This window comes from Ylistrum balloti, unplaced genomic scaffold (genome assembly GCF_031769215.1).
Source record: "Ylistrum balloti isolate Yb309-2 unplaced genomic scaffold, AGI_CSIRO_Ybal_v1 Utg371156, whole genome shotgun sequence".
NCBI lineage: Eukaryota > Metazoa > Mollusca > Bivalvia > Pectinida > Pectinidae > Ylistrum > Ylistrum balloti.
In genome coordinates, this window is record NW_026782633.1 from 168,651 (window position 1) to 182,404 (window position 13,754).

The following is a 13,754-nucleotide window of genomic DNA, read 5'->3' on the forward strand; positions in this document are numbered from 1 at the left end:
TATATTGGGGACGTGGTCTGTATTGTCAGTTTGACAGCATGGATACAATTCGACAGTAATATGTTAACACATTCATGATCATAAGAGAGGTTCGTTTGGCCTGCATAGATACTCTGTTCTTTCGGCAATTATGAACAAATATGCATATTACGTATACTTGTGTATATTACACAGAATTTCCAATCTTGGATCAACAGTGGCAGCCAAGCTGTATGATCAACGTGAAAATTTCCATTTCCCTGCTGCAGATATTCCATTTCTGGACAGCAACATACCTGCATCTCCCACCAATAGTGTTAACATATCATATTTGATTCGATATGCAATGGGTTGTTCTCAATATAATGATTTTCGCAGACTGGTAGACTAACTCACAACACAGAGTAACGAGAGATGAAGGTTAATAAAGTTTTACGGTTGTCGTATAGATTTCATTGCGAAATATTTATTTTCCTTTTACGATAGGAAGTTGGACATGTTGAAGCTCATTAGTATACCTTTTGGTTCCGTTGCTGTTTACGGTGTTCTTGTATAGGAATGTTACATTACTTGCATTGACCAAAGTTTACATGGCGGGTATCATCGTTGAAGCAGAAGCCACTTACGCTTCAGAAATGCTTGGCCATATTCTGATTGTTTTTTTCTCTGTAGTCTCCGGTGTAAAATTTTTTTCTTTGGTTCATATTTCACATTTCTTTGTAGTTTTACTGAACTTTCATTAGATTCTTTCCTATAATCAACACGACCACAAGAACAAGGGTAACAGAAAAAAATTACCCCTTAATTCCGTACTGGGTCCCACTGATATACCTTAGAAAGTCAGAACCTCCGAACATCGGCTAAATAAGAGCCCCTTTCACGCAAGGGCAACATTTGGTCAGAATCTCTTTATTCAAACCAAAGAAAAAAGAGAGAAAGCTTTTTTTCTTCTCACGGATACACAAGTGTACTCTTGGAGCTGATGACGTCATATTGTATAAATAAATCCGTGACGTCGCTCGAAGGACGGAACGTCACGTTGATGATAAATCCCCAGGCGGTATAAAATAAGAAAATTGACTATGGATTTGACAGGAATAGAAAACGGACAATACATTGCAAATTGAGATTTCTAATTGCACCTTAGCAGAATGTTATTTTTAAAAAATACATCTTGTCAAGGTTTTGAGGTATTTCCTCTGCACCAACCGCTGCACACGATACAGAGGTTTTAATTGAAATCTAAAGGGGCAAATCTGGTGCATACTACTTAGACTAATCGGAAAGAATGTCCTTTAAACTGCCTATTTGTTAAATAATGGTATTTACAAGGAGCTGCGCCAAGTACTCCTTACCATTTCCTGGCATTGGTGCCTATCTAGAGCCAGCGCTCATCTATAAACCGTCCAACCCGTGAAATGCCGTTTGTAGATATATATCGAAACAAGCACTTTGGGAGGAGTAGACTTTTTTGCCATGGCACGCCTTGATTGAGTTTGTTACGTGTAAATTTCTTGAGATGATTAACACAAAAACATGGATCGGTACTATCTTTAACAAAAAATATATATCTTGTAGTTTTAGACTTATTAACTCGGGGAAAACACTTCGGTTTATTTAAAACTTAAAACGTAGTCTCTAAAACTTAAAACGTAGGCTCTAATTCTTAATTGTATCATTTGAAAACTTAATCGATATTGTTTGTTTGTAGTTATTTTCTGTACATACGTTCTGTGTAATTTGGAATCGAGATAAATGATAACAAAGATTTTTTCATGACATTACTAGATCTTTTTTTCTTTTTGTTTCCTTTTACAATTTCATCTAGAATAACATCAACTTAATACTTCAAGTGCAAATGTTTCAGAAAAAAAAATTGTTTTTGTTTTTTGTTTTTTGTTTTTTTTTTTTTTATTATTATATTAAATTTTAAATGAGATTTTTTTTCTATATTTCATTTATTTGATAGAAGTATTATTTGTAGTCAAACTTTTCCCTTGGACAAAAGTTTATTTCCAGATACAAGTGTCTGCTTCAAGATGATGCACGTGTGAGGCGTCTCTTCAAAGCAAACTGAAATCGACACCGGACATGTTAAATTTCATTTGCGAATGATTCATTCAAGTAGATACTTCTAACAGGAAGATTTTCTATTCCCGAACGTTAAAAACTTTAATTTTGTGCTAGAACGAGGGTCCGTGCGTACGCTGAAATACTAGCACATTATATATGTAACTTGACCGAGATATACCAGTAGACTACTTTCCTCGGAGTGTGATATGCAATTGTTTCCGTTGCGATCAAATATACGCTCTGTGTCTAGAGTGCAAAGCATACCGAGGTTGGTACAGTTTTGATATTTTAATCACCATCTTTCATACAACAACTTGGGATGGTTTTTTTCTTGTCCGTTATAAGGGGCCTTCGGCGTCCATTGGCCGAAGAGATTATCGGGACACCTTGTTCATATATGTATTCTAGTAATACACATCCAACGAACATTTGTTTGTTATGATCCGCTGTGTGTAACCTCTATGTAGGCTACCACACAAACTTATATAAATATGGCTGTAAGAGGTTCCCGAGTAAAATGGTACCTACTAAGTCGGAAAAATCACTCATCCATGCCTGGTCCCATTCTACCTGTGGACTCTCATGCCTATGACTCGATAAGCGCTAAAGGGACGTAACCCATGGTATCCCGTGGAAATAGCTGCACATGGACCATACCATCGATCGTACTTACTATATATATATATATATATGTGTGTGTGTGTGTGTGTGTGTGTGTGTGTGTGTGTGTGTGTGTGTGTGTGTGTGTGTGTGTGTGTGTGTGTGTGTGTGTGTGTGTGTGTGTGTGTGTGTGTGTGCGTGCGTAATGATTCCTGCATTTTTCCAGACAATAACTATAGAAAGAAGTATCGTGTACATAAATATATCAGTCATATGGGATTATACAGATTTCAATGAACCAATCAACATTACATCTGTTACATTAGTAAAATATTGGAAAGTCATCACGTGCTGTACATGTGAGACCTTCAAAGCACATGCATAGATAGATCAATTATGATTTATCTTGTTAAGCATATCAACAGAAAAATGTTATCATATATTTCTACATTTCCTCACTTAATCACTACTAATTCTTAATTGATGAAGATACTACTGTGATTGAAGTATCTGATTTGGTCTGATAGTGTCGACACAATGCTTGACAATTGTAATCTTAACGCCATGGTATGTAGCTGTAATGTTGTTTGTACGTGTTGAGACTGTGGTATGTAGTTGTAATGTTGTCTGTACGTGTTGAGGCTGTGGTATGTAGCTGTAATGTTGTCTGTACGTGTTGATACTGTGGTATGTAGCTGTAATGTTGTCTGTACGTGTTGAGGCTGTGGTATGTAGCTGTAATGTTGTCTGTACGTGTTGAGGCTGTGGTATGTAGCTGTAATTTTGTCTGTACGTGTTGATACTGTGGTATGTAGCTATAATGTTGTCTGTACGTGTTGAGGCTGTGGTATGTAGCTGTAATTTTGTCTGTACGTGTTGAGGCTGTGGTATGTAGCTGTAATTTTGTCTGTACGTGTTGAGGCTGTGGTATGTAGCTGTAATTTTGTCTGTACGTGTTGGAGCTGCGGTATGTAGCTGTTAGTTTGTCTGTACGTGTTGACGCTGTGGTATGTAGCTGTAATTTTTTCTATACATATTGAGGTTGTGGTACGTAGCTGTAATTTTGTCTGTACGTGTTGGAGCTGTGGTATGTAGCTGTAACTTTGTCTATACGTGTTGAGGCTGTGGCATATAGTTGTGTGCTGTAATTTCATATACGCTGTGGTATGTGTGTAATTTTGTCTTTTTTGCTGTGGCATATAGTTGTGATTTTTTCTGTACGTGTTGACGCTGTGGTATGTAGCTGTAATTTCATCTCTACGTGTTGACGCTGTGGTATGTAGCTGTAATTTTGTCTGTACGTGTTGATGCTGTGGTATGTAGTTGTGATTTTGTTTGTACGTGTTGACGCTGTGGTATGTAGCTGTAATTGTGTCTGTACGTGTTGGAGCTGTGGTATGTAGCTTTAATTTTGTCTGTACGTGTTGAGGCTGTGGTATGTAGCTGTAATTTTATCTGTACTCGATAAGGCTATGGTATATAGCTGTAATTTTGTCTGTACGTGTTGACGCTGTGGTATGTAGCTGTAATTGTGTCTGTACGTGTTGACGCTGTGGTATGTAGCTGTAATTTTGTCTGTACGTGTTGGAGCTGTGGTATGTAGCTGTAATTTTGTCTGTACGTGTTAATGCTGTGGTATGTAGTTGTGATTTTGTTTGTACGTGTTGAGGCTGTGGTATGTAGCTGTAATTTTGTCTGTACGTGTTGAGGCTGTGGTATGTAGCTGTAATTTTGTCTGTACGTGTTGAGGCTGTGGTATGTAGCTGTAATGTTGTCTGTACGTGTTGAGGCTGTGGTATGTAATTGTGATTTGGTCCGTTGATGTTAACAATGTGGTATAAAGTTTAGTTTTTTTGTTTTGTTTTAATCGATGCTGACGTAATGTTTAAGGATTTCATTTATATTGAACAATATTCGGTAATATAACCCTAACACATTAAAAGATAATATATATAAAAAAGAAGAACAAATGCACTTTATGTGAACCTCTCTCAGTGCCTTTGTCTCGTTTGTGAAAGAAAGCTGGAATGTTTGTGTTTACCCTAAAAGTAAATAAGGCAAAAGTCGGTTGGTATGTAAGAACATTCCAAATCTTTAACAAAACATCAGAAAATAGCACATCTTTTTTTATTTTTTAAGCAGTCTTTTCTGCTGTAGATTGCATTTGGCATGTGAACAACTACATTTTCACCCCGGAAACAGTGTCGTGTTGTAGACTATAGCGAAAACCTCATTTGTATTGTGAATATGGTATACACAAAGGCATGTTTTCTGTTATCTTTCATTTGTAAATGGAGAACGTTCAGAATCAGGCAAGCATTATTTGAGCCTGTCAGTCATAATGTACATTCTTAACAAATATAACACAAACAAATTGACGGAGTAACCTGTTGCACAACATGTTTTTTCATGTTAGTTTTCTTTATATCTCAAAATTGCCATGAAAATATGCATGCTCATCTTCTAGACAAATACACAGAATCATAATTTTTTGTGTATTGACCAATGAACAGCCAGTGTCATTTTGAGGCGGAGATTCCCTGTAATACATATAGTAAGTGGCTTCCTCTCTGAAGCAATACGGAAGGCCAGTCACATGAAACAATGAACAATTAGGGTAAATAAGTGCATACATTTACTCAAGGACACAACCTATCTATAACATCGAGTAATTGAATAAAATAATTCATGGTTGCTCGGAAAGTATTCGATTTCAAAGCAAATCTAATCAATCAATGAATATGAAAAATAATTAGTAACACTGTATATTTACTTCTTTACCGATGTTTCTTTTTCGGAGTTGAACGCTTTGACAGGGAAGAGTAAATGCAAGTTAAAAAATTGTTTCATGTCTAAGAACTAATTAAACGGCATTTTCCGATACAAAACATATCTGTATCGGCAAGCTTCTTTGCAGCTGAAGCTAAAGTCATTTCTCACAGAACCCTTAGTTTAGATTGTAGTTCAGTAGCTTTCGTGTTGAGTTCGTTTTTTTCAGAAATACTTATTTACATGTACTATAGACCTGGGTATTTTTCAAATGTTTTGATTCATTGTGGAAGGTGTAGTTAAAGGATGACACAGCACAGTTTAACTGTTTAACTGTCTTTCATATATTTCATTACTTCTATTCCATTTTTCTATGGTTATGACAGATGAAACATTTTTTGAAATAACAAAAACAAGTTCAAATGCTGTGTTAAAAATAAGGCGTAAAAATGAATGACAAAATAACTAAATCATGGTGACAAACGACTCCCACTTGAGTTTGTAAAGGCGGAGTCCTGAAGGGCGATACAAGCGTCCATGTTAATGAGCAGGAATGTAACAAGTCACACCTACATACACGTAGCTGACACCGTCAGATCAAAGGCGTCCTCAACGAACTCGTGACTTTGTGACCTCATGTGACCTCTTACCTTTGTTATTTTCTGTATTGCCTTTAGATATATCCATGCATTAGACGTAAAAGAATCTTTTTGTAGACTTGATTTTGTTAACTTCTACCTCTTATTCTAATTTGCTTAGTTCGGAATTCGACACTGAAATATTCATACATGTATTATTACTTAGTTCTCAAAATGATATAAATTTGACGTTTTCTGAACTATTTTATTTCTTAAATCACATGTCTTGTTATTATTCTCGTTAATTTGAAATCAAGATTTCCTAAGTGTAAATTAGATCATAAGGAATGGATATACTGACGTAACGTAAATTGTCCATCTGGAATTAAGGTGCAGACATATCTGTATAAGTCCCTGGTTAGACATGTATATTGCTTCTGCTTAAGTTAATCGATTTGTGGTATATATACACACTGTATTAACTAATATCTTTGTTAGATCGAGGCTTTAACAAAATTATTTGATATAAAATAGACAGCGATTAAACGCGAGCGCAAGCTGATCAATAACCTGCACATTTTGATCTGCCGATTCATGGCTTCACTGAAGTGTGTGGTTTTCAAAATCTGCTTAAATTTTGCAAGATTTTAACAAGAAACACGCCGACATACAATGTGTTACCGCAGTAATAGATAGTGTTACACTATCATCGACGTCGTCGCTGTCTTCTTTTTCTTCTTCTTCCAGACATCATTGCATCATCATTGCTTCATCGCCACCATAAGGTGTATCGGTTTTGAATTACCACACACAACCACAAAGCATTCGCTTTGCTCGCTATTAGAATGGGATAAGCAAATATTGAAATTCACAGAAATGAATCTGTGTGTGAATAAAACGAACATGCATCAGTTTAACATTTTGAAAAAATCTCTGTTGGTGGTTCCAGGTACAAAGGAGATGACTCGTAAAAAGACATCCAACCCAACCAACTACTGAGATACAGCGAAGATGTCAAGCGACGTCAGAATTTTTGAACCGTGCAACAATGGGTTCAATTATATTGTTGAAATATACTTTAGGTCAGTAAATAGGGTTAATAGGCAATGTGTCTGATTACAAGGTTGACATTATTTGGCGTTTGTTTGGTTACTTATCAAATTGTATAGCGGATCTGAAACGTTACGATTCATAACCATATGTAAGATTTAGGAGACGAGTCTGGCCAGCTTTTATCTTGACCACAATCTGACCTGATTAAATGAAAATTAAGTAAATAGCATATAGATTTAAATCTGTAACGAAACTGATATTGTGTTTATCACATACATTCGATGCAACTTTGATACTTTAGCAAACTCCTTGAAACAAACATTCTGATAGACGGATACAAACTCCTTTATCTCTTTATGATGACGTCATAGCGCATGTGAAGCCATGAATTTAAGATGATGACGTAATAATCACCATTATCATAGCAATATGTTATATATATTATTACAATGATAGCATGGGAGTTATGTAACAATATCTCTCATGATTTGCCTTTTGTCTCAACTTTTGTTTTTTCGTCTTTTTTACCCTTTTCGTCTTTTTTCTTTTTCTCGTCTTCATTTTTCGCTTCTTCTTCGTCATCTACGGTGTCCACACAAACGCTACAACATTCTTTCCGAGTGTATTTTCCGAAGCTTGCACAACACGTCCTGCAAGAATTCTTTTCACAGCATTCCACGCAGCAGGGACAGCAAAGGTCCACACGACAACACGGACAAAAGTATTCACGGCACGTTTTGTCAGGAAAGCAGGTTCGTTTGGGTGGCCATTTCGTCTGACCGACACAACAACAGCACCAAAGGATACAGCTCTGTGCACACTGGTCATCTGGACCCGGCCAGGAAACACTCACCGGCTGTCAAATAGAAGTGAAGATTGTAAAATTCTATTATTATTCTATGTCTCAAAAACGATAAATTTGTTAAGTTACGTGTCTTATGAACATCCCACTCTAAATCTGACATTTGATTTGATAACTTTGCTCAGCCGCCTCGTATGTTTCAAAATTTAAGTCCTTTAACATCGAAACGAGTCTTAGGACAGGGACGTTTAAGTCGCCATAACGCTGACGTTCGTCGGTGAGACGATACCCGGACACGGGAGACGTCACGGAGACAGAAAACCTGTCAACCAACCAACAGAGGCTATTTATAATAAAGATATGTTATACGTCCCTTCCTACAACCACGGGGATTTGACACGAAGACTTTTAAAATAAAGATATAGATTTTTAAAGGATATTTTTTATTTATTTTATTTTTCGTTGCTGTGATATAAGTTACTTATGTTACTAAGGACAATGCAGATGTGTGGTGAAGGTTAGTTCAATATTCGACTGTGTTATGATAATAATAACATTTTATTTAGACAAGGTGACATGTTTAGATAAAATTTAGTTTACAATATGGCCCTGCTGTCGATTGTCGACCTATTTATGTACAAGTTTATTAAGACATAAATAGTTACAAGTCAACAATTCATAGAGCAATGTACGTGTAAAGTATATACAATGAGAAGTATCACAGACAAACAGGTACTGCTTCATAAAGCCTACTGGTTGTTAAACATTTCAATGTATTTCGTCAACACTGGAAGCCCTTGTGATATCTTCACTTAGACTGTTGCATGAAACAGAGCAACTCTAGCTAAAAAAAATCTCTTTAAAAAATACTTGTTTGTGTGTTGTTTCTAATCTAAATTCATGGAAATGTATTTTCTTTTCTTTTGTCTTTTAAAAAAATCCAATTTAGCCGTATAAGTGAAAGATATTTTTCTATCTCTTGATTATCATTCCGATGTACAAGAGTTACCTCTCTTGACTCACTCTTTCTTGACAACCGACAACAATGAAATTTTACTAAAATTCGCACCATGAACTTAAAATGATATATGTATATTTCTTAAAATTTTATAACAATTTCGGTAAGGTTGTTATTCAATCGGAATGATAACATTCAGAAATAAAATTGTAAAATAAATGAGAAAGGAAGAAATTTTCTGATACATTAACATTCTCGACATATTTGTATGAACAGAAAAAAATATATGATTTAAAAAATGGCAGATAATCACAAGGTCGCAGACATTAAATATGACCATGAATCCGTTTACCAGTATAGCCAATGATAGCTCCTTTAAAAAAAACAATCAGTAAGTTTTTGTCTGTTCAAGAACATTTATGTAAAATTTGTGTGTGTATATTGTTTGTTTGTGTGGCGTTTGACACAGCTTGAGTCTTTTTAATCAATCCTAAGGGAGCTAACTCGAACATTATTAAACAGTTAAGTGTAAATTTCCTTTATAAGTTTGCCCCAGTGCCTTCTGTAACTCGGTATTATTTGTGTTTTTCCCTTTCCATTATTTTTTAATGAGCACAATAAACGTCAAAATAATGAATACATTTCATTGAAAGTTTAGATACAAAACAGAATGTGGTTTTAATATCTGTACCCCATATGTTTAAATTAAAAAAAAAAAAACGTACCTGAACCTTTCCCGGTTTCTCCGGAATCGGAATAACCTCTCCGGGTTTTAGTTTCCTCTTAGCCTTCGCTACCATTTGAGCCAATGCGAATGGGTTTAATTTAGATCCCGTCCGAGCTGTCCCTCCCTTCTCTTCTTCTTCCTCCTCCTCCTCTTCCTTAACAGACTTGGCTACTTTCATCCCCGGTCTTAGTTTCAGAAGACCCCTCTTCTCGGTCCCCCGCCCTGACTGTGACTCGTCATCGGGAGAGGGGCTAGACATCACTCCTCTGATTCCTCTGCGTGGTTTTGGTTGTTCTGTGATCGGGAGAAAGTCGGGGTCCTCTTCCTCTGGAGGTAGGGGAGGGGGGCGGTTCCTTTCATCGAATATAGGGGACACCCTCCTGTGTGGTAAACTGCCGAGGGCGTACGCTTCTTTCTCTAAGGCAAATGGGTTCCCGTTGTTTCTCCTAACAGCAGCAGGAAGATCAAATGTATTTAAGTCAACAGCTCCTGAAAATGATATTTGTGCTCGGCGCATCCTCACCTGATTTAGCAAGTATCCGAAATTCCATATATTATATTATGTATATTCCTTAACACATGGAATGAACTATGTAGTTTTGTGTATATGTGTATACCTCACGACGGCATGGTCTGGTGACCTAACAATACCAACACAGAGAACAATGCTGATTAAACAAGAATATTGATAACAATCTAGAGTATTTAAAATAAGCAAAGACAATGGCGTGACGTACAGATCTAAATATAGTCACATAATATATATATACGGAAAAAGCAAAGACGATGTTTTCAACGTCAAGCCGGAAGCGAGTGTGCATCTTTTTCTTGTATGGTTGGTCATTTTATTATATCGTTAAAATGTAATGCTGAAAACGCTGCTGCTGTTGTTTATTTTTGTTTTCATAATCATTACCGTCGTTAGATTTTATTGTTGTCATTGTCGTTATCATCGTTGTCGTTATTTGTATTGTTTTCGTTGGTTTGTTGTTTGTATATAGCTGTCGTCGTCATTGTTGTTGATTTGTTTACATGATGTCGTCATCTTTTTGCTGATGTTGTCATTGTGGTCATTTAATTTTGTCGTCGTCTTTTCTTTGTGTGTTGTGTTTACACACATCATCCCATATATTGCTTTTAAGTGTTTTTTTCTTTTATTACCTCTGCTATTTTGGTAAACTGTAATATGATTCCGAAGTAAGCATAATATTTGCTAATAGTGAAGTGAACGACATGTTTTACAATTTTATCTCATATGGCAGGTGAATAAAGACTGATGTTACTCATTATTGAGAATGAATATGTAGTCATTAGGGCGCTTCAAGAAATATCTGACATCATCGTCATTGTTGGGTTATTCTCACTCAATTTTGTACAAGGATTCATGGAGGAGAAGTAAAGACTATTCGGCTAGTTTTAAAGAGAGCGGTTAACCGGAAAAATCCTCTCAGTGTGCAGGTTTCTCCGGGACCTTAATCCGTGACCTTCATCAGATATCTGTTTCAAAACCCTGTTCAAAAGGTAACCAAACACAGATCTATTTATAGAATCGTGTGTATTAAAATATCACTTTAAAGCTACCGTGATCAATTCTAAATGTTAAAAAATCTGTTTATACCCGAGCGCATTAAGTTATGATTTAGTTCGAATTTTGTATTTGACGTGGTATATAAGCGACTGCGTTGATGTGAGTAAATCAATGTGTCAACACCTTAGATAAAGTTTTTTATGGTGATGTAAATGGTATAAATCAATATATTGATCCCAATGTAAGACGTGTAAATTTGGAACTAAGTGCTTTCATTTCTATTACTCACCATCTCTTAATAACTGGTAAACGTACATTCGTAAAGCCAAGTAATGTCGTTCATGTGTAAATATTAATGCCAAGTCATTTTTTTTCATTTTATGTAAATGTCGGTATCAAGTCACTTTCATTTAATGTTAATGTCGATATCAAGTCATTTTCATTTGATGTTAATGTCGATATCAAATCACTGTCATTTTATGTAAATCTAGATATCAAATCACTGTCATTTTATGTAAATCTAGATATCAAGTCACTTTCATTTGATATATATCAAATCACTTTCATTTTATGTAAATCTCATAATCAAGTCACTTTCATTTGATGTTAATGTCGATATCAAATCACTGTCATTTTATGTAAATCTAGATATCAAGTCACTTTCATTTGATATATATCAAATCACTTTCATTTTATGTAAATCTCAGTATCAAGTCACTTTCATTTGATGTTAATGTCGATATCAAATCACTTTCATTTGATGTAAATTTCAGTATCAAGTCACTTTCATAAATATCTTTAAAATAGTCATTAGTTACGCACGGAAGCTTCTAAACCAGTCGAATAATTTCACATTGAACTCACGCTCAACTTATTTTCAGTGTCATCTTACATACTTATACACCAGCCATATTTAAATGTTTGTCGAACAAAAGCTATTGGACAATATATGAATAATAATGCATTGTATGTACTACATGAGTTTCACCCTCCCTCTGGCCTCCCCTCTATTTCCAGTCATGCTAAAATATTTTGTTTATTTGTTTGATACATCAAAAGACGAAAAGTCTTACAAGAGAAATCGATTACCTCCCCTGTAATTAGTGAACATGTGTATTTCTGTGCTCCCGTTTCAGAAAGTGTCAGATGTTTATTAATACTGAGAAAAAAAGTTTATATTTCTCGAAATACAGTAAATCAAATCACTTAATTTATAACTTTTTCTTTATTTTAATGACCCTGTGTAACTTCATTGTTTTTTTAATGTCCATCATTGTCTTTGCAATAAACTTCAGTGGAAATTATTCGTCATTGGGTCAATGTATTTTTGCTTCGAATTAAACTAGGGTTAAATATTTGGGCTCACAAAAGGGTGTTCTAGTATTTCGACAGTCGAGCTTATATCGTATATGTCTATATAGAATGTTCTAAACAGTCAATAGAGAATATAAAACATATCAGACACAGAGGTGGGATTATAACCACAATTGGACATTTAAATACTGGTCAACGCTTAATATTCCTAAAGGGATATTTCAATTCACACGATCCTTTATCATAAACAACCATTTTTGATTCATGTTGAATCAAGCGTTGCCTTTATACTTCTGAATTTAAAACATATGCGTGTAAAACGATATTTTTTAAATACTCACAAACCCAAATAATTTGAGGTGGGTGTTATGTGTTTCTCAGAAAGCGGAGAAATGCAGCGGTGTGCATTGATGTGGGCCTTGGGCACGACATACTTTATACTCTCGATATAATGAGACGGATTTGAGGTAGTTTATTCATTTTGTAGACATCAGAAGATCTCCATTCCCCCCCCCCCCCCCATTTTTTTCCACTCAGATTAATAGCTATGGCTGCTTACGAGACAACATTCAAACATCGAAAAATCAATACAGTTGATATCGATATTCCAATGAAACCAGATCCGGTGAAATGGGACAATACCTTCCATAGTGTTTATCATTTATCTTTGACACAGCCAAGTAAACAAATATGTTTATCGACATTAACAGTGACAAAAGAAATAACAGCCAGTGCTAACAAAGTTACATATAATATATTTCATTATAACGGTGCAAAAGTATCATAGGTAATAGGTTTAATTTAATGTTAAACCCATCGTTTGAAGATGTAGGCTATCTCTTATACCCCAAAATCCGTGTTTGAATATCACAACCATCGAATGACCATGACGGTCAAACTTTCATTAGCTTTAAGAACTGAGGTGAAGTTTGGATTTTCAAAGAAAACCTTAAACATAAAATCTAATAAATTGAATTTTAAAAAACGGTCATTTTACTGTAAGGTGTGTGGAACGTACCATTGTTGTACAGTTGAAAGGTGGATGTGTTACGACTTCACCACTCAAGCACAAAATCAAATTTCATATTTTATTATCATTTGACAAATTTTGATTTGCATACAACAATGGACTAGCTGCTTTCTTTATGGACTATGTACATATCACTACTTGGTAAGTATGCACATTCTCACACACAAAAACGTAAATAGATATTCAATACCAAACCTTCAGAAAGTTCAATGGTTTACTTCAGAAGTCGACATGAATCACATCGTTATAGAGATACATATTCTGATGAACAAAACACAGCGTAATTTTGTGCACATTTATCTGTCTACAACTGTGTTTTTCACCAGCTACTTTCCCTGCCAGA